A 21026-nucleotide genomic window follows, 5' to 3' on the forward strand; every position below is an offset into this window, starting at 1 on the left:
AGAAAAAAAACCCTTTTCAACAATTGATGCTGGAGAAACTGGCAATCCATATGCAACAAAATGAAATTAAAATGCTATTTCTCACCATGCACAAAACTCAACTCAAAGTAAATCAAGGACATAGGAATTAAATCAGAGTCACCGTGCCTATTATAAGAAAAAGTAGGCCAAAAACTCCATCATGTCAGATTAGGCCCCAACTTCCTTAATAACACTCCTATAGCACAAGAATTAAAATGAAGAATCAATAATTGGGTGGATTGAAACTAAAAGTTTATTCTCAGTAAGAGAAACAATCAGTGAGATGAAGAGAGAACCTACATCTTGGTAGCAACATTTTACACCTCACACATCAGATAGAGCACTAATCACTAGGGTATATGAAGAAGGCAAAAAGCTAAACACCAAAAAAAAAACCTAATATCTTAACCAAAAATGGGCCAAGGAACTGAAGAGACACCTCTCAGAAGATGAATTATAATCAACTCACAGATATATAAAAAATGTTCAACATGTGTAGAAATTAGAGAAATACAAATCAAAACTACTCTAAGATTTCATCTCACTCCATTCAGAATTCAGCTATTAAGAATATAAACAACAATAAGTGTTAGTTAGGATGTGAGGAAAAAGGTACACTCATACATTGCGTATAGGACTGTAAATTGGTGCAGCCAATATAAACAATAGTATGGAGATTCCTTGGAAATCTGGGGATAGAATCACCATTTGACCCAGCTATCCCTCTCCTTGGTCTATACCCAAAGGACTTGAAAACAGCATACTTCAGGGACACAGCCACATCAAAGTGTATAGCAGTACAACTCACAATAGCCAATCTGTGGAACCAACATAGATGTCTTTTAGTAGATGAATGAATAAACAAAAAATGATATATATACACAATGGAATATTAGTCAGCAATAAAAGAGAATAAAATCATGACATTTTCAGGTAAATGTATAGAGTTTGAGAAGTTAATGCTTAGTAAAGTTAGCCAATCCCAGAAAAACAAATGTCAAATATTTTCTCTGATATAAAGAGGGTGATTCATAATGGGGTTTTGGGGGAGCATGGGAGGATTTATACAAACTCTAGACAGAATAAAGGGGTGGGAGTGCTAAGAAGGGGGCATGGAGGAATAAAAAGATGGTGGAATGAGATGGATATCATTACCTTAAATACATATATGAAGACCTTAGAGGTGTAAATATAGTGCTTTATATGTGTACTATGAATTGTAACTCATTCTTCTGTCATATATAACAAGTTAAAATAAAAAGAAATGAAACAGAGGATTCAGAGTGGGAGTAATAAACCAACTTTGTCTTGCAGTAGAGTGCACTTGGACCTGGACTTCATGTATGAGAAGATGCATGCACCAAACCAGAGAGAGACCACAGTGAGGTGGGCACTACAAGTGGCAAAGGAATTTGTCTTACACTGTGCAGGATGAAGCCATAGGATGTAGAAACCAGGATGATATTTTATTCATCCTAAGTCCCTGGGGAAATAAGGAGTGGAGACCAAATGTGATGCCAGAAATATGGGATAATGTGTTCATAGTGATAAGGAACTTTTGATCCAAGAAAACAAATTGTAGAAAATTTTTTTCTAATGATCTAGCAGCTAAAATTATTGAAATATACTTTTTTCAAAACAAGAGAAATCTAAAATCTTCCTTCATGATCATGATCACTCTGAAATTCCAAAATTTCTAGACTTTAAAATTAAGGACCAAAATTTATGTCTCCTCTAATGAAAAAATGTGTATGTATGTGTGTATATGTATACATATTATGTGTGTTTGTGTGTGTGTGTTTGTGTGTGTGTGTTTGTGTGTGTGTGTGTGTGTGTGCGAGTCTGTATATATGGGGTTGTTATTTGTGTGAGCATGTGTGTGATTTATATAGTTTGCTGCTCATTTTATGAGTCAGAGTTTAAGAGCTTAGCATCTAATGTATGTGTGTGTGTGTGTGTGTGTGTGTGTGTGTGTGTATGAGTGTGCATGTGTGTGTTCTGGATTATGTTACAGAATCTTCATCTTATACTGCCGCCCACAACCAGCGCAGGCAGCTAAACTTAAGGTCACTCGTGGGAATTTCCTGGGATACCAAATAAAACACAGACACACACACTTTATCTTTGAATCAAGCTTCAGGATGGCTCCTCTGCTCTCAGCCTCAAGCTCCCCAAATTGGAGAGTGAGGAATGTCACCAGAGGCTGGCAAGAGAGAGAGCTAGCCTGTTCAGAAGTGAGCTTTTATTGGGTGGGTACCCTAATTCTTTAAAAAGTTTCATCCAAAAAATGTCAAGAGGGGCAGGGTTACAGGTGAGAAATTCAACCCCTGGGGCTGTGGGAAGAAACACATGAAGACACATTCGGCTACTTCAAGGATTCAGGCAATATCTATGTCCCTACAAAAGGAACAGACAGAACCTCTTCCAATCACAAAAAGGAGAATGCCAGTTATTCAGCCCAACAGCCCCCCCCTAATATTCCCACTATTTTTCTTTGAAAAAGCAGGTGATGGGTCACTTTTTTGAATCCCTAAATCCGTATTTTGAAGGCTCACCATCCTACTATTATAATAGAGAATTAGTAGCAAAGAGAACAACACAAGAATATAACATGCAGAATGTTTAAGAATGTTTTCAAGGTTATTTGATCAGCTAAAAAGTGGGATCCAAAAAATCAATTTTACTTTTTTTTTACATCTTGAATACAATGATGGAGCTCCAAAATATTCAAGCTGTTATTATTATTTTGCCAAATACCGAAACAAATGATTTTTAACCTTCTTCCAATCCATTGGGAAGCATTGTATTTGGCTAGCATGACATTTAAGTCTTTCCTTGAATTTCAAATCTGAAAGTTCATTACTAATATTTAAGGCAGTAGCTTCTAAAGCATTTAGCTTAGTCTCAATTCTTTCATCAATATTTATTTGATTATGAAGAGCCTTGGAAGTATTCTGAGTGAAATTATTAAGAAAATTTGCATGTTGAATATTTTGAGATATGGCCACTGAAGCTGTGACCATTGAAGCAATAAAAGAAACCAAGGCAACAACTCCCACTATTATGAGCACATTTAGATCTCACTAGCTAGGAATGTATTTATTGTAAGACTTGAAAACCAGCTTCAGTGTACCATGGCTCTGAAATATTAGCTGGTAATAAGACAAAAAAGGGCTGATGAAGTATACCTTTTTCTCTATTATATCTGGTGATACAGTTAGTTAAATTACATTTACTACATGTTACAAGATATCTATAATCTTTCCATTTAATTTATACATTCCAGTAATTAAGACATAAGGAGATTGAACACAGGCTCATAAGCCATAGCAAAAACTTTCCTTACAGTTCTTGCCTACAAAGTCTGGTAAAGACTTGTCAGTAAAATGTAAGAATTCTGAGGCAGGAATTAAGTACCAAACATCTTTCTGAATGCCACCTTTGCTGAAAGTCAAGATGTTGCTAACAAATCCTCCAGGAATTTGGAAGTCCTCTTGCATAACTGCCTTTTGTCAATTTTAGGAGACCAGTACAAAATACACCCACTATTTTTAGACACTTTATGTTGTAGTGTAAATGTATTTATACAATCTATCTACTTACGAAAAGTGCCAATTTCTATTGCAGAATGGTTAGGACAATGAGGTATTATTCATGGAAGTTCTGCTGAGATGACTGGGTTGTTATGGGAAAGTCCCATTTAATAACTCATCTAATATAAAGTTTTAAGTTTCCATTAACAGTAGAATTAGTTGGTCTAAGTCTCCTAATTCTGTCTTTCCCTCAAATAAAACTTTTAGACAGCCAGCATGTTTATCATGGAACCAGCACAACATTGCCAGGATAATTAAATCCATTCACATCATTGAGAGTAATATGAGTGTCTGTAAGTCCTCCCATCATATGTGAGTCATTAGTAGATACTGGGATGGATTCTCCAGTCCACACAACTGGGTGTACTAGAGGAGGATCTGGAAAATATGTACAATAAGTTTCTCTCTGATTCCCTATTACCCAACAGCTCAATAGAGCTGTTACTGCGGCAGCAAGCATCACCATTGGAGTTTTAGCTTTCCCTGGATGTCAAATCATTCCTGTAGCCCATATTGTCAATTTCTTCAGGTCCTTTAATTAGATTAGCTTCCTTGTTCAGTTTCTCAGGGTCCATCTTCTCTTCTGTCGAGTTTTTAAAAATTGTTTTTAGTTGTACAGGGACAAAATATGATGTTTTCTAACTTTTGAGTGAAGGCTTCTCTGGGTCGATCTTCAGTCATTTGAATCTAGGTTCTACGTCCTCCATGCCTGATGGTGTGTTAAGGTAACCAAAGAGGAGAAAAAGCACCTTCTGGAAAAATACAAGCATGACTTCTGCCCCACATAATCACTAGGTCTTGTCCTTTCCATTGATCAGTCTGTAAGTCCTAAAGGGCCTGTTGCTATGGAAGACATGTGTCACTCAGTGCAGTGTGACCTTCTGAGTCATAATTTAGAAAATTTAAAACAAATAGAGCATAATTGAGGTTATGTTGGGGAGTCATAGTCCTATATCCCCCTTTTAGTTTTTGTAATTGTAGCTTAATAGGTAAATGAGCTCATTCTACAATGGCTTGACCTTTAGGGAATATGGAATATTCCTTATGGAATAACTTCTTTATGATAAATCCAAAACTCTTGGCAAAATTGTTGAAAAGAAAAGCTTACATAAGCCAGTGGATTATCAGTTTTAATCTTTATCATAGTGCGGTCCTAAGCAACTTAGCAAGACTCTCTTTCAAAATAAAAAATAAAAAGGGCTGGGAAACAAAATCAGTAAGAAATGTTAAAAGATCCATTTTACAGGAATCTGCATGGTGGTGAGCAGGTCATTCCCTGGATAAGGCCAGCCTGCAGTCCCACCAGGCAAGTTAGAAGGTCACTGGCCCACATAGAGGGGACAGTGTGCAGGCTTTTCAGGCTTTTTCAACATAACCCCATGATGCACATTTTTGTCCTCACTGATTAATTCTCTCAGTTATCTTTGATTTATTGGTTTTGACCTCTTTCTTTTTCTTTTCCTGACTATTGGAATGATTCTGATTGCAAAATGGCTGAACTCCTTTTACCTCTGACTGTCTGCTGACTCATAGAATTAAGTGAATTCACATTTAGTAATAAGTAAACAAAAGGTCGTCTGTGGATTTGTGTTTACAAGCAGTTCTGCAGCAATTTGTAACTGAGTTGGGAGTTTTCTGGGAGATGTAGAAATAAATATGTAACCTATGTGAGGTTAAAACATCAACCAGGGTTTTTAGAAGGTGTCTTGAACTTTCAACGGAAATGGAATCACAAGATTTTGCTCCAGGGCCCTACTGTTTGATGGTAGTAATTAGCTATGTAACTGTATATGGTGAGTTAAAATTTCTGGGGCTTAGTTGCTCTTTCATAAAATGATAATTATAGCCATACATATCTCATAGAATTGTTGGATGGGTTGTGCCAGTTAATGAAGGAGAAGTCCTTAAAACAACAACAAAATATTAGAAAAAAAAGTAGAAGAAATTGGACGTCACTTTCCTATGCTCATATATGACTACATGACCAGTAAAATTCCACATCATGTACAACCACAAAAATGGTATCATAATTTGAATAAGATATACTCCACGTATGTATAATGTCAAAATACAATCTTCTGTCATATATATCAAAAAATCCCAAATAAAAATTTAAAGAGTTAAAAAATAAACACTAGCTAGTTTTTATTGAGGTAAGCGTTGTGTGGGGGTGTGGTGTACCTATCTCTCTTCACTCCCAGTTGAGAAACCTCTCTAGACTTTAGGGCTCAGAGCTTCCATGGCAGGTGTGTCTTCTTTGAGATCCTGCCTATTCTACCTTTGTGCATCATGATGATAGGATCTCTTGGTTCCTGACTGGACAGCAGGAACTTATGGACTTTAATATACAAAATAAGTAGAATAATGAAGAAGGGGTGTGTTTTATATCAATCCTGAGAGAGGCAGGCAGTCCTGAGCAAGTCCTGTGATTCAGATAACAAGACCCGCGGACATCTTAGGTCAATTCTAGCCAATATCCATCACCTACATGAGGAAAGAAGTCTAGTTACACCCAACGGCTCACACTTCCCTGCTCTTTAGTTTTGTTGATTCTGCTGTTTTTATATTTTTTGAAAAAGGAGTGAGTTTAAAATGGAAAGAATGAGTGAGTCAAATTTTTCTACAAGTTTCAGTAAAGTATTCTTTCACTTCACAGAACTCATTTAAATTTATAATTCAAAATCTAAATTTGTGGTTTTTTTCTTCTTTGTAGTTTAGTGTTTCATTCCCCCAACAAAGGTTAAAATTCATGAAAGCCAAGTTTATAAATAGTTCATGTGTAATGCTTGACACAGGTCCTGAACACAGTGGGCATACATAACATTCAACCTGCAGTGACTATGGGGTGCGGAACATTCCTCCTTCAGTCCAAGAGGATGTGTTCCTGGATCTGATGGTCTTCAGAACACTCCAAACATAAGGCCCAGAATACTTGGCCATTCCCTGTCCGCGCCACAAAGCTTAGATACTGTCGGCCTTCCAAAGTTGGCAAGATGAAAATAGTCCTTACTTAAAAGAAAGAGCATTTGAGAGCTGAGTTTAAAAAATCATCTTTCTTTTTTTTTTCTTTCATTATATTCTTTATTTTTTCTTTTTGCATACTTAAGATTATAACCTGTGAGTTTTGAATGTAAAACAAAAGTCAAACCCATGTGCAATTTATTTGTCAGTGGAAGTAATAACAGGCTTCTCAAAAGAGATATTATGTAAACTTACGATGCACAAGAGAATGGACTGTCCCATGCCAAGAAAGAAGCTCCACCTTTAAAATTGATAAGAATGTTTTTTCTCATACCTCTATGATTACTTTATTTGGCATCTTACAATTGCCTGTTCATGTGTGCCCCTCTCAAAGCAGCATGGTATCTGGGGCTGAGTCTGTATATAACCAAATACGTGAGCATATCTTCATACTTAACCTATGGAACAAATGTATGTGTCCTTTAAAAGATGAATATATAAATAAAATGTCATACACACACACACACACTATGAAATATGACTCAGCCTTAAAGAAGAATAAAATGGCATTTACTGGTAAATGGATAGAGCTGGAGAATATTATGTTAAGCAAAATAAGTTGATCCCCCCAAACCAAATTTCAAACGTTTTCTCTGATATCTTGATGCTAATTCACAATAAAGTGGGGTGTAGACACGATTAAGTAGAAATATGTGAAGAGAATGAAGGGGGTTTATGAGTAGGAAGTATAGTAGAATGAATCTCATGGTTGTACATGATGTAGATTTACCTGGATTGTGTAATCATATATGCACATAAAGTAATACTGTATTATTCATTCTATTATCCTTCCCTTTTTATATTTTATTTTGAGAGAGGGTCTATCTATGTGTCATAGGGCCTCAATCAATTTGAGACTGGTTTTAAACTTGCAATCCTCTTTCGTCAGCTTCCAGAGTCTTGGAGATCACAGCAAGGAATAAGTTGTCCTAGTGCTCAAGATAAATTAGGAAAGACTATACCAAAATAGGTGCTGTGGGAGCTGGTTTTTGAAGGGTAAGCTGAAGTCTTTTGTGAGGCACAAAAACATTCTAGGTGCAGTAACCTGTATAGCCAAAAGTTTATGGATGTAGCTTGTTTTGATGAAGGTCTCATGTATTCTCATGTCAGCAGCTACGGTGCTATGAACAATTAAAGAAATTAAATGCTAATGGCTTTGCTTGAGTTCAAATATAAAATATTAAATAACATTGACATTATTGATTACAAAGTGATATATTGATTTTTCCACCAAACATAAACTAAGCATACTACAGAAGTTTCAGGCCATATACAAAATCTAGGTCTGGCCACTCACCCCCAAAATCAAACCCAAAGGGTAAATGTAAAAAGCAAGTAAAGAAATTTAATCTGTGTATCCACCCCAGGAAGACATATTTTTAGGCATGTCTTCAAGGTGTGGAGTTGACCTGAAGGCTTTCATACAAAAATTAGAGCAGTGGGGAAGAAGTATGCATTGTTAAGCAATCTTGCCCAAACTGTAGTCTCATGGATCACTATCTCAGTTCTAGCACTGTGAGGTAGCTCCTGAGAAGTCCTAATCACTTGAAAGGGGTAAATTTTTACTTATTGCTCAGGATGTTTATCTACCAGATATTGGATACTAGAAAGGCAATGTAGATGCCATGATATGATTCCTTTTGTTGAGGGAACACTCTTTTCATAGTGATCTGTCTACAAGACTCTGCCATTCCTGGAAGGAATTGAAAAATGAATGAGAAATTCTAGGTACCACTCTGGTGCTCTGAAGAAGAGCTGCTTTAAAAGCTGAGGATCAGGGCTGGGGTTACAGCTCAGTTGGTAGAGTGCTTGTCTTGCATGCAAAAGGCCCTGGGTTCCATCCTCAGCACCAAACAAACAAAACAAAACAAAACAAAACCCCCAAAGCTGACAATCAAATGTCCCTTCAATCTTGCCTCAATCTCCAAGGTGGTATCAGATTAGGTATATTTGGGACTAAACATTCTTATTTTGCTAGTTTTTAGATAAACACTCCTTAAATGATTAACATGTCTTGTGCAAAGCTGCGTAGTCACAAATATTAGGTTAGTAAAGGATACCTAAAGAAGGCAGAATACCAAGATTTATTCTTCTTTTAGTTACCCATTGGACAGCTGTTGGCCTTAAAGTTACTGTAATTACCAAAGGAAGTTTGTTTATGTAAATAGTTTAAAAGATCAAAGGAAGAGAGTGCATGATTCTTTGTCAACTGCAAAGAGAACACCTGACCCCTCCAATTTCAGAAGATGCATAGGTGGCCTTTCCACTGGCTGTATGCCTGGCCCCACCTCCTTTCCTAGCACATAAATTGGCCTCACTGAATTTCAGCTTGACACATTTTGGCAAAAAAGACCACATAGCAGAAAAAAAAAAAAAACAATTCAGAAGACAGAACTGCTGAAGAAAAGTGGTGATGGATCTGATCTCCAATTCTTCCATAGAGACCTTGGTCCTCCTGGCTATCTTCCTGGTGCTCCTATATCTGTGAGTAGCTGTCCAGTCTCCTCTCCTCTGTAACCCTGGAGGTGGGGACCTAATTATGTTCCTCTTTTCTTTGTCTATTTGAAAGATCAAAAGAGATCATGGAATTGAAATTTCTATAAACACTTAAAAAGTTCCTATTGAGCATGCCTGGCCCCATCTCCTTTCCTAACACATAAATTGGCCTCACTGAATTACAAATTGACACATTTTTGGCAAAAAAGCCTACATAGTAGAAAAAAAAAATTCAGAAGACAGAACTGCTGAAGACAAATTGTGAGTTCCTGTGGATAGGGAAATTGGTGTTGATATTTGTTTCTGGGGGTTATCTGATTGGCTCTGTGTTTTCACCTAGAGGAATAAACCAGAATTCAGCATATACAGATAATTAATAACTATTATCACATGCAGTGGGAACCTCACTCCCTTTCAAATTTAAAGAATTCTGGGGAAAACCAGTTTACTTGGGTTTTGTCTCTTTATCTTCTTGGATTTCTGCCTATTGCAGAAGACATGCAAGAGGACTATCCCCTGTGCATGTGGTGACTCCTGCCCCCTCTTGCCCCCAGCACCCTCTATATAACACACCTCAGACTCCCTGGAAGGTTGACTGCACAATTCCCTCTTTTTCTCCTGGCACTTCCCTCTCTTGTAAAACTCAATTATTTCACCCTGAAATTCACAGAACTGATTCCTTGTAAATGATAAGTGTCTAGAGCAGAGAATACCTGACAGAAATTTTAAGAAGTTTTATTCTTTCCTTTTGTATAATTTTCTCTCTCTCTGAGATATTAGCATCAGTAAAGAGACTTATTATCCCTCAATATGAAATAGTCTAGCAGCGTGAACAACATCACAAAGCCAAATTGGCTTTACTTCTTTTCCTTTACACTCCAACATAAAAGCATGAATGAATATCATCTAGTAGGGAAATTGCTTTTACTAATGGGATCCTGACATCATGAAACAGAGGGAAAGAGGTTATTTTGATTGTGTGTAGGGGAGATTCCACACAGATCACATCTGACATTTTTCTCAATTTCACTCTTAAAAATAAGGAATCAAAATAGCATGGAAAATGAAAATATAGATCTGTCTTTTATTGTCTGAAAGAAAAGGTACTACTAATTCAGGGTGTTGTGGCAACATAATTCTCTCTCTGCAGACATTCTCTAGTGAATCAATGTAGTTTAATTTTACTGTATGTAATGACAGGATTTGTACAGAGTATGTGAAAACTATACTGCCTTAAAAATTCTCCTCCAAAGAAGCAGCAAGTTCTTATTCAACTGTCTGGAACACATTATGGATTCTTATTTTATGTTGCATATTGTCTGCTCTGTCATCAGGACTGTAACTGAAATTTGGAAGGTCACCTTCTATGTAGTTAAAAGGAATTGCTGGGCATGTTGAGCTATTTAAACATGCCAGACTTTTCTCTTCTGTGCTACTATGGGGCAATCTTTGCAAGACTGGTTGTTTCGTTATTGAAGTAGCTGCCAGGAATCTCTTGTTCACCATTTTTCCTTTACCTAGTCATTCATCTATTATCAATGCTGATAGGGGTGAAGATTTTAGGATCCAGAACCCTCAGGCATGGGGATGTGAACATGACACATCTGTGTTTCAGGTTGGCTAGCCCAAGGAAGCACCAGCCTTTGTGGGTTTTCATACAAGGAGAGTTGATGTATAGAGGCAAGACACAAATTTATTTTATGATTGATTGCCTTGGTAAACATGAGCATGCCTAACTCTGTGCTGCCATCTGAGCATCACCAGTTGGAGGATCAAACTCAATGAGAGGAGGAATGGCCTGAAGATGATTCCTCAGTCATTTATTCCTCACAGTAGCACTAAGAGTCTAAGGAAACTCAGCCTTCCTTCTTTCTCAAGTCACTTAGATTGTCTGACAATGGACTTGGGTGACACTCAACTTAGCTCACGTTGGTATAAAGCCAATGGAAGTCCCAGTTTTCTTAAATGTCACATTTGTCATTCAACAGAAATAAGAATACTATGACTGCTTCCAAATATCCATGTGAAGTCAAATTTAAAGAAGGGCTGAATGCTGAACCAGAGACATGGCATAGAAAGAAGGAAAAGTATGAAAGGTTTATGACCAAATTGCAAGAAATAATGTTACCATAGGTTCTCAGTGGACACTGTGTGCTTGAATGGATTTGGTTACTCAAAATCTCATAATGAAAGGCATGTCAAAGCATTGGCCCTTTTTTACTAGGAATCTCTACGTTAAGGAAAGGTTAACATACCAAATACACATAGCAACTGTGATGCCCTGGCAGAATGCCAGCCTGACCTTCTCAGTCGCAGTCAAGGCTGGGAATGTTTATTAAGAACAAACCCAATTATTGGGGCAATGAAGACTCAAGTTCTTTTACCAAATCATTGTGCCTCTTGTGGCAGGAAGTTATCTCTAAGTGGTGTTGGAAAACAGAATGTGCCAGTTGGAGTTTTTGTTGTTATGTATCACCGACATGTTACCTATCTCACTGCCTGGTCCAGTTTCTAAGTCAGAGACTGGTCAGGACCTTATCTATAGAATGACAATCAGGCTGACCCGGCTTTCTATTTCACTTTATAGATATGGAACCTACTCTCATGGGCTATTTAAGAAGCTGGGAATACCTGGACCAACACCTCTGCCTTTATTTGGAACTCTTCTGTACTACTGCAAGGTGAGTGTGCTTAAGCTCCTTCTATTTTTTCTCCTGAGTACAAATGCCAGTTTAGTACCATCAATAAAAATGTTCCTCTTCAGGAGAAATTTAGTAGTTTTTATCCTTTGAGAAACAATGTTCAGGCCCCTCCTGGAGCATGGCCAGGTTTTTCCTGTAGCTCTGATGTCAACTCTTCAAGAGCCTCAGTGGAACAGCTTGGATCTCTCGTACATCTGCATTTGATCTTCATGATGTTGTTCAGACTTTGATTTTTTCATAAAAAAGATGTTTAACTTGCTGGGTGCACATTTCCAGGACGATTATATTGTGCTTAGTATTTGAGCAGAAAGTCTGTGAAAGAGGGCATGGTTAACACCTTCAAACATTCCTATTCTTTGCAAGGTCTCATGAGTCCCTTTGTAAATAAAAAATGAAACTACAATTTCTGAAGAACCCCAACCATTTATAAGTTGACAATTTGTACATACTTAATTTTTGAATGTGTAAATACCCCGTGGTTATTTCCATGGCTTCACCCAAGTTTTACTTCCTGTGAGATATTTGGAGGATTTAACAGGTGAAACGACAGCATTCTGCATTTCCTTTTATCGTTCAAAGATAGCACCCTAGCAGTGAGTCTTAGCAACGAATAAGTATGAATGAGATAAGGTAGCCCTTGTCTATGAATTTCACATAATTAAGCACAAGATGTGTATTGTTTTTTAACAAAGGCAGTATCACATATGAAATGAGTAGTAATCACATGATTTTAAAAAAATTAAAAAATTTTAAACTGAATGGAGGGTAACATGTTCCACAACAAATGTGAATTTTCATCAAGCCTTTGTCATTAACCCATTTAAATATCTGACTCGGGGCCTGACTATTGACAGAAATTCATGAGCTCAAAACCAGAGGTAAAAAAAAAAGGCTACACTATGCTCAGATTATCTCTTCCAAACACTGAGGCTTGTTTATCATACTCTAATTCTATAATTCTGAGCATAATTATAGACCCCCTGAAAATTATAGGCCCCCTGACACCCTGAGAATTCCATTCTGCTATTTCTGCTGAAAAGACACTATTTCCTATTCACGCTTTCCAGATCAACAGTATACTAGATAGCCTTTAAGATCCACACAATTGGGGGTCTCCCTGTGCATCATGAAAACATCATCCCTGAAACATAGCAATAGGAAGATTTCTTTTTAAGTGTTAGAAGAAAAAAACTTAGGGCAAGTACTCAATTTGTTGACTCCCATGGGTAGGAGTGGCATCTCTCCATCTTTTTCACGTTGAGCTGGAAAAACAGAAAGTGACTTCATTTTGACAATCCTTACTTATTCTTTCTCACTCCACAACATGCATGAGAATCACTGTTATGGTCGTGGTATTTCTCAGAAGCTCATGTGTGAGGCAATGTAGGAAAGTTCAGAAATAAAGTGATTGAATTGTGAAAGCCTTAATCTTCTCTACACTATTTCCTCAGTAAGGATTCACTGGGGGCAACTATAAGCAGGTAGGGTGTTTGTGGAAGACGTGGGTCACTGGGGGCCTGGCTTCAGGGCATACATTTTGTCCTTGGTTAATGGAGTTTCTGTCTGCTTCCTGATGCCACGTTCTTGTAAAGGTCCGGCAAAGCGTCGGAGAAAGGGACCACCAAGAGACCACTCATGCAATTGGCAGAAGGGGATTTATTGAACCAGCATGCTGGGGCTCCATGCCCACTCAAAAAAAAAAGAACAGCCCAGAGCCCAGAGCAGTGGTTGAGCAATGCTTAAGTACACTTTTTTGGGGAGGGCGGAAGCTTTGCATACATCAGGGCAAATCATCATGAGGCGCAGGAAAATCAAACAACAACTCTTAGACATGATTAGTACATTCATTGGTGGGAACAGTCTGGGCACGGGTGATTGGTCACCTCTAAGTGGGGTACACATTCAAACTGATTGGTTTTGGTGCCTGGATGCCTAAGTGCCGGGCTACTCAGAGTCCTAAGTTATTAAACAACAAAATGGCCAGTAGGACATTTTCTTAAGTGCCTCAGGGATTTAACTCAGCCTTTGCAGTTTAGAGGCAGGTTTACAATGCCTGGTCCTTAACATTTTATCTCAGGCTTTGCAGCTTTGAAACTTTACCCTTTCAGTCCTGAGCTGTTTTATTCCTTCACACTCTTCTGCCATGTTATTCTGCCTCACCACAGACCACAGCAACACAGGAAGTGATGTATGAACAGAGACCTCTGAAAATGTGAGCCCAGTATATCTTAGTTTTCTACATGGTTCTTATAAGGGTCACAGTAGTGAAATAGCCAGCTAAACTACTCACATCAACATGGTCAACTTAGAGGTGACTGGTGCCTTAAACTTCCTCATTTCCCCAGTATTCTAGGGAGATTCATGAAAAATGAGTGAAGTGGCCTTGATAATTTCCATGGGAAACTCATTCACTTTCTCTCAGCTTTGATTTTTTCACATCCAGGTGGAGGGAATGATTCAAAGTAGGCAGGATTTCAAAACAGTCCATGCACATGAGAAAATGATACAGAAAACTAGACTTGCTTCATATTCATACTCAAAGATAAGTAGTGAAACTGTGGCACACACCTGTAGTCCCAACCACTCTGGAGGCTGAGGCAGGAGAATCACAAATTCAAAGTCATTATAGAAAACATGGCAATACCTTGTCTAAAAAAAAAAAAAAAGAGGATAATTTCTTCAATATGTATAATACTTCAAGAAAATTCAAGATGGACTCTAAATTCCCTTTTCTAATATGTCGCAGTCTGGTTGGGCACAAATTAACCGAGCTGCCACAAAGCCTTGTAGATTTAAATGGCAACTCTTTATTCTGGAACTCTCACGGGCACTCTACACACACTTCTCGGGAACACACTCCCTCCACCAGCCTGAACTCCAAAGAAGCCAGTGCCTGAAGCAACAGGATCCACCCTAAATCCAGCAGGAGCCTCCCTAATCCCAGAGCAGGGTTACCTTTAAACCATTCCCTCTTGCAAAATGCCAGGCATCATTCCGACTAAACTGTGGCTCTCAACACTAATATTCCATTTATTTTCTCTTCTTTGCCTTTGGATGTCTTAGAATGAGAGCTTCCCTCTAACTGCCAGTTATGGACCATATTCCAGTCTGATTTTAAGGGATTGGAATCATTGGTTCCTGAATTAGAAGCAGGGTTCAATATTTTCAAAATAACAATATAAATTCTCTTGTTACTCCACCCAGGGTTTTGGCAGTATGATGTCCAATGTCAAGTATGGGAAAATGTGGGGGTGAGTATTTTGGAAACTTTTCTTGGGTAGACTTGTTGGATGAGGCACTCCAGGGCAAGAGGACAATGCCTATCTAGAGCTATTACTAGGAATTAATTATCATAAAGCTTTTAGAGGCTCCTCCTCCTGTGAAGAGTCCCATATTTAACCAGGTGTCAAGGTTCAAAGTCAAAAATGTCATACTTTGGACATTTCTCAGTCTCTGATGACCCAAAAACTCTTGGCCTCACCTTCTCTCCAGTGCCCAGCCTCTACCCCCTTTTCCATTTTTCTTCATTAGGAGCCTTTAATACTGCATAGAAGGCATTAAGTCAGACCTTTCTAAAACGTGCATGGCTTAATCTACTTTCAAGATTGCCACTTTGAATAAAAGTGACCTTTATATGAATTTTTGGGGTTATTATTTACATTTGATAGAAAAGAGGAGACAGAGATGAACAAATTGGGAAATGATTTGACCTCTGCTTTCTTTTATTTTAACTTTCTCTGCAAGCATAAAGTCTTGGGGATTTCATTTGTTTTTTCATGTCCATTAGGATTTTTCAATAGAAGTGTAAAGAGGAATTTCTCTGCCTATCTCATTCTACTGACTTTGAAGAATGGATGGCCAATACATTCTAAACTACTATGTTCCCATGACCTTGTGTACTTCATAATCTGCTAGGGTTACATTAGTTAATTTCAGCAGCTATTTTCTTAATAATGCTTGGTGAAAGCAGCTCCAGAGGTATTATTGTAGATCTTGTGTTCTATGAGCAAGTGGGAGATGGCTTTGCCTCTTCCTCCCTCTTCATCTTCTCTCATCAAGTCCTCAAAACTGCAGAGCTGGCCACATCATCCTGCCTAACTGGCATGGCTCATAAAGGCCATTTTTTTTTGAGTGGAAAGAGCATACAGGGCTGAGTCCCCACTGATAAAACCCCAGCTGTGTCTTGCATCTTAAGCACTTGTAAGAACTTAATAATTTACTTGTCTATTTTTTCTAATTTAATATTCTTTCACATCAGAAGAAACAATTAAAGCATAAAAAGAGAACCTCCAGAAGTGGATAAAATCTTTGCCTACTGCACTTAATTTATGGTGTTAATATTCACAATATACAAGCAACCCAATAAGCTTAACACCAAAAAAATCAAATAACCCAATCAATAAATGGACAAAAGAACTGAGCAGACCCTTCTCAAAAGAAGAAATACAAATGATCAATTAATATATGAAAAACATTCAACATATCTAGCAATTAGAGAAGTGCAGATTAAAACTGCTCTGATTATGAAACATTTTTAAATACAAAAATTATTGACGAATGAGAGAGAAAACACGTACATACCATTTAGACATCTCCAACCAGGTTCTTCCTATGAATAATTTTTTTATCTTTAAATATCTCTTCCCTGCTTCAGTTACATAACCTTCATTTTATCTGGCCAGAATCTTGTTGTGTGTCATCACCTACCTTGAACTTGTATCTAGTGTCAATGTGCATTCTACAGTCAGGCATATGGATTGTGAAATATCAGTTTGAATTCTTGGGTGTTGCTCCAACTGAAAAATATGCCTTAGTAGGTTTAATGAGCTCTTCTTTCCCAATATAGATTGTATGATGGTCAACAGCCTGTGTTGGTTATTACAGATCCAGAGATGATCAAAACAGTGCTGGTGAAAGAACATTATTCTGTTTTTACAAAGTGGCCGGTAAGCATTCATTTTTTTAAATTTCTTTTTTCTTTTTTTAATTGATTTTTAAAAAAATAAATGACAGAAGAATGCATTACAATTCTTATTACACATATGTAACACAATTTTTCATATCTATGATTGTATATAAAGTATGTTGACACCAATTTATGTCTTCATACATGTACTTTGGATAATGATGTGTATCACATTGCATCATTTTTGGTAACCACGCCCCTTTCCTTTCCCTGCAACCCTTCTGCCCTATCTTGAGTTCATCCATTTCTCCCATGCTCCTCTTCCCTAACCCACTATGAATCAGCTTCCTTATATCAGGGAAGAAATTTGAGCATTCGTTTTTTTAGGGATTGGTTAACTTCACTTAGCATTATCTTCTCCAATGCAACCATTTATGTACAAATGCCATGATTTCATTCTCTTTCATTGTGGAGCAAAATTCCATTGTGTATATATCCCCCCCCTTTTAATCCATTCATCCACTGAAGAGCATCTAGGTTGGTTCTACAGTTTAGCTATTGTAAATTGTGCTGCTATAAACACTGATGTGGCTGTGTCCCTGTAGTATGCTGATTTTAAGTCCTTTGAGTATAGACCAAGGAAGGGATAGCTGGGTCAAATGATGGTTCTCTTTCAAGATTTCCAAGGAATCTCCATACTACTTTCCATATTGGCTGCACCAATTTGCAATCCCACCAACAATGTATGATTGTGCCTTTTTCTCCCCATGCTCGCCAACATTCATTGTTGTTTATCTTCATAATAATTGCCATTATGACTGGAGTGACATGATAGTGGTTTTGATTTGCATTTCTCTGATTACTAGAGATGATGAATAGTTTTTCATATATTTGTTGATTGAGTGTATGTCATTTTCTGTGAAGTGTATGCTCAGGTTATTTTAAAAAATACAAATATTTATTGATTAAATTTGTGTCTTGGAGTAATCACAGCTTCACAGAAATTTGCTCCAAAACTGTTCAGGGAGGTTTCATATAACTTTTCTTCTGTTTTTCCCAATTGACATGCTTTGAATATCATATTACTTATCTCTGAATATAGTCTATTCCTGTTACTAGAGTAACCAGAGATTGACATTGATACAATCCACAGAACTTATTTAGATTTCACTGGTTTTATGTGCCCGTGTACATGTGTGCCTATGTACATTTGGGCAAAATTGCTGCTGTGGATAAATCTATATAATCATCAGCTTTCTTGGGATATAGTGATCCCCAAGGCTCACTCTTGCTAGTCTTTTAAAGTCCTGATGGGTCACTTGTCTTTTCCTCTTAACAGGGTCTCCATAAGAGCAAGTATTGGCTTTTATGGGGGAGGCTAATACATGAAAAGCTTTGCCTCTGACTTCTATGTTGTTCTTGTTTCTCTCCTAAAAGTTATAGACTTTACAATTTACGTAAACACCTATGATCTTCGTCATGCTCATTGTAAAACTCAGTGAGGGTTCATTTGCTGTTGTTGTCTTGTTTTCTTGGCCTGTGGCTTTCCAGTTGTTTCAGTACCATCTTTAGAAAGACTGTCCACCCTTTGATCATTCTGTTTTCACCATTGTCAAGCATCCATTTGGGCTGATAGGGTGTGTCTATTTGTCACTCTGTTTTATTTTAGTTGTGTCTGTGCTCTTCTCTCCATTGTGATTTTTTTTGCAATGAGTCTCATTGCTATTTTAAGTACCTACCTTGGGGGATGGTGACTATGTTAATAAAGCAAAGGAAAAAATATGTTATCATCCTGGGACCAGGGTTGTGTGGCTCAGTTGTAGAGTGCTTGTCTAACATGTGTAAAATGCTGGGTTCAGTCCCCTGCACCATATTAAAAAAAACAAATAAAATAAAGGTATTCTGTCCATCTACAACTATACAACTATACATATATATATATATATATATATATATATATATATATTAAGCAAGAAGTTACCATCTTAACTTTTCTATGCATGCATTTGCCCCTTAGTTCAAAAAGATGTGACACCTCATCTGGGGGAGTCCCTTGTATTATTATCAGAACAGGGCAGGCTAGTGGCCTCTCTCAGTGGGTTTTATTGTAATGAACTGGTCTTTGCCTCTGGCTTGTTGGTTTTTCTGATGTCTTCATAGCCTCAGAATGCTGAACTGACTTCTCAAACTCCTGTCTCCTTGTGTGTTAAGCTAGCATTAGTGACTACCATACTTTTTAACTCCTAATTTTCTGTTATGTTTGTTAACCTGCTAAGACTGACTCAGTTTGTCTGTTTCACTCTCACTTTATTATTTATTTATTTTTTTGAGAGAGAGAGAGAGAGAGAGAGAGAGAGATTTTTAATATTTATTTTTTAGTTTTCGGCAGACACAACATATTTCTATGTTTGTGGTGCTGAGGATTGAACCAGGGCCGCACAAATGCCAGGCGAGCGGGCTACAGCTTAAGCCAAATCCTCAACCCTCTCACTTTATTTATGTTGGTCCTTTAATTTTTCATACAAATTCAGAATAAGTTTGTCTGCAAAAACCCACTTGGTGAGATTTTGATAAGAATTAAATCAAATCTATAGATTACTTTGGAGAAAATCTGTATCTTTTCTAAGTTGAATCTTTCAATACATGTTATGCTTCTCCATTTCTTGAGATTTTCTTTAAAATCTTTGATCAACATTTTATAGTTTTCAGCATAGCAATCCTCTACTTGTGTTTATATCTGTTCCTAATGTGTTTCATTTTCTTTGGAGTGACAGTGAATAGTATTATATTTTTAATGTTTTTTTCACATTTCCCTTGTTTTTATATAGAAATGTAGCTTGTTTTTGAATGTTAATACTGTATCTTACAACCTTGGTGAACCTATTTATTAGTTCTAGAAGTTTTAAAATATTCTTTGAGATTTTCCATATTGATAATTTTTTCCCTGAAGACAGGATCACTTCAGGTTCTTTCATTTGCAATTTTCATGCCTTTTTAAAAACTTTTTCCCATTGCTCCAGTAAGGATTTACAGTATGGTAATATTGGATAAGAATGATAAAAGTAGAAAACTTTAAATTCTTACTGATCTTAGGAGAATAGATTCACCATTTCACCAGTAAATGTTATGTTAGCTGAAGGTCTTTGTTGTTGGTGTTGGGTTTTTTAGTATATAGAGTCTCTTTCAGATTGAAGAAGTTTTTTTTTCTTCCTAGTGTTTTGAGCTTTCATCATGAATGAGCACTGGATGTATACCTTTATAAACAAAACACAGTGTTGGAAGCTGAATGACAGCTTCAAGCAGGTTGGATTGACAGGCCAATCTCAAGCTGAGAAACATAATTATCTTTCCTTTTCCTTCTGTCCCTCCATGTGTGTGTAGTGGGGGATGACTCAAAAATGTGCTTCCATATAATTGCATTATTTTTTCAGAATTGAGAAGAAGTTCCTAATCTTTTAAGTTATTAGCTATTGTTTTAAGTGGCTATATCCTGGCATCCCTTGCAAAATATTCATGCTGTACATATATGGAAAAGCATAACTGGTCTGGGCAACCTAGTTTTCCAAGGTTATCTGGATGACTGTCATCAATCAGTTTTTTCCTGTGCTGCCTGTGTAAGATGTCCTACATCAAAATGCTCTCTGTCCCCTGAGAGAACAGTTTACTTTTCATGAGGGACCTTTGTATTTACACAGCAGCTGTAATATAAATACTGAACATGCATCTGGTGGCTGAGTACCCCTTCTACCCTCACAAGAGAAGAGGAATTTAGGATAAAAGTTTATGGAGCATAAGCACAGGGCCTGCCCCCTAGTAGACACTCAGTAAATAACTGAGTAAAAAAACTGATGCCTGTTTAACAAGTTCTCTACAATGTGGAGACTTCCAAAAAATACCTCATACAAAACGTCTTTTTTTGTGTGAACTTCAGGTAGTTTTGCTATTGGAATTTGTGCAAAAATCTCTCTTTGCAGCAAGGATGAGGCAGGGTGCTGGGACATCTGTGTACAAAAACAGAATTAGTTTTTCTGCTTGATCATCTATGTGGATATTATGTAAGTCAAAACACATGTTTTACAATGAAGAACATGATCACTCAGAAGTTGAGGGTAGAGCCTAGGAAATGTTGGAATGGGGGAAGTTTCTGGTACCTATTGAGCAGGCATAGAAAGATATAACACAGGGCTAGGGTTGTAGCTCAGTGGCAGAACACTTGCCTAGCATGTGTAAGGCAGTGAATTTGATCCTCATCACCACATAAAAATAAACTGATACAATAAAGGAATG

At 37.3% G+C, this 21026-nt stretch overlaps 1 protein-coding gene and 1 long non-coding RNA gene across 5 annotated transcripts in view; one reads left to right on the top strand and one right to left on the bottom strand.

Moving 5' to 3' along the window:
- LOC144364745 (cytochrome P450 3A9-like) overlaps positions 1 to 21026 on the bottom strand; it is a 466715-nt gene that overhangs the window by 303161 nt on the left and 142528 nt on the right. The window lies entirely within an intron of this gene.
- Positions 8889 to 15084, top strand: LOC144367662 (uncharacterized). The gene is made up of 3 exons (XR_013427190.1): positions 8889 to 9119; positions 11719 to 11812; positions 15038 to 15084. It is a non-coding gene; the product is annotated as an uncharacterized LOC144367662 (long non-coding RNA).

This window comes from Ictidomys tridecemlineatus, chromosome 10, assembly GCF_052094955.1.
Source record: "Ictidomys tridecemlineatus isolate mIctTri1 chromosome 10, mIctTri1.hap1, whole genome shotgun sequence".
Lineage (NCBI taxonomy): Eukaryota > Metazoa > Chordata > Mammalia > Rodentia > Sciuridae > Ictidomys > Ictidomys tridecemlineatus.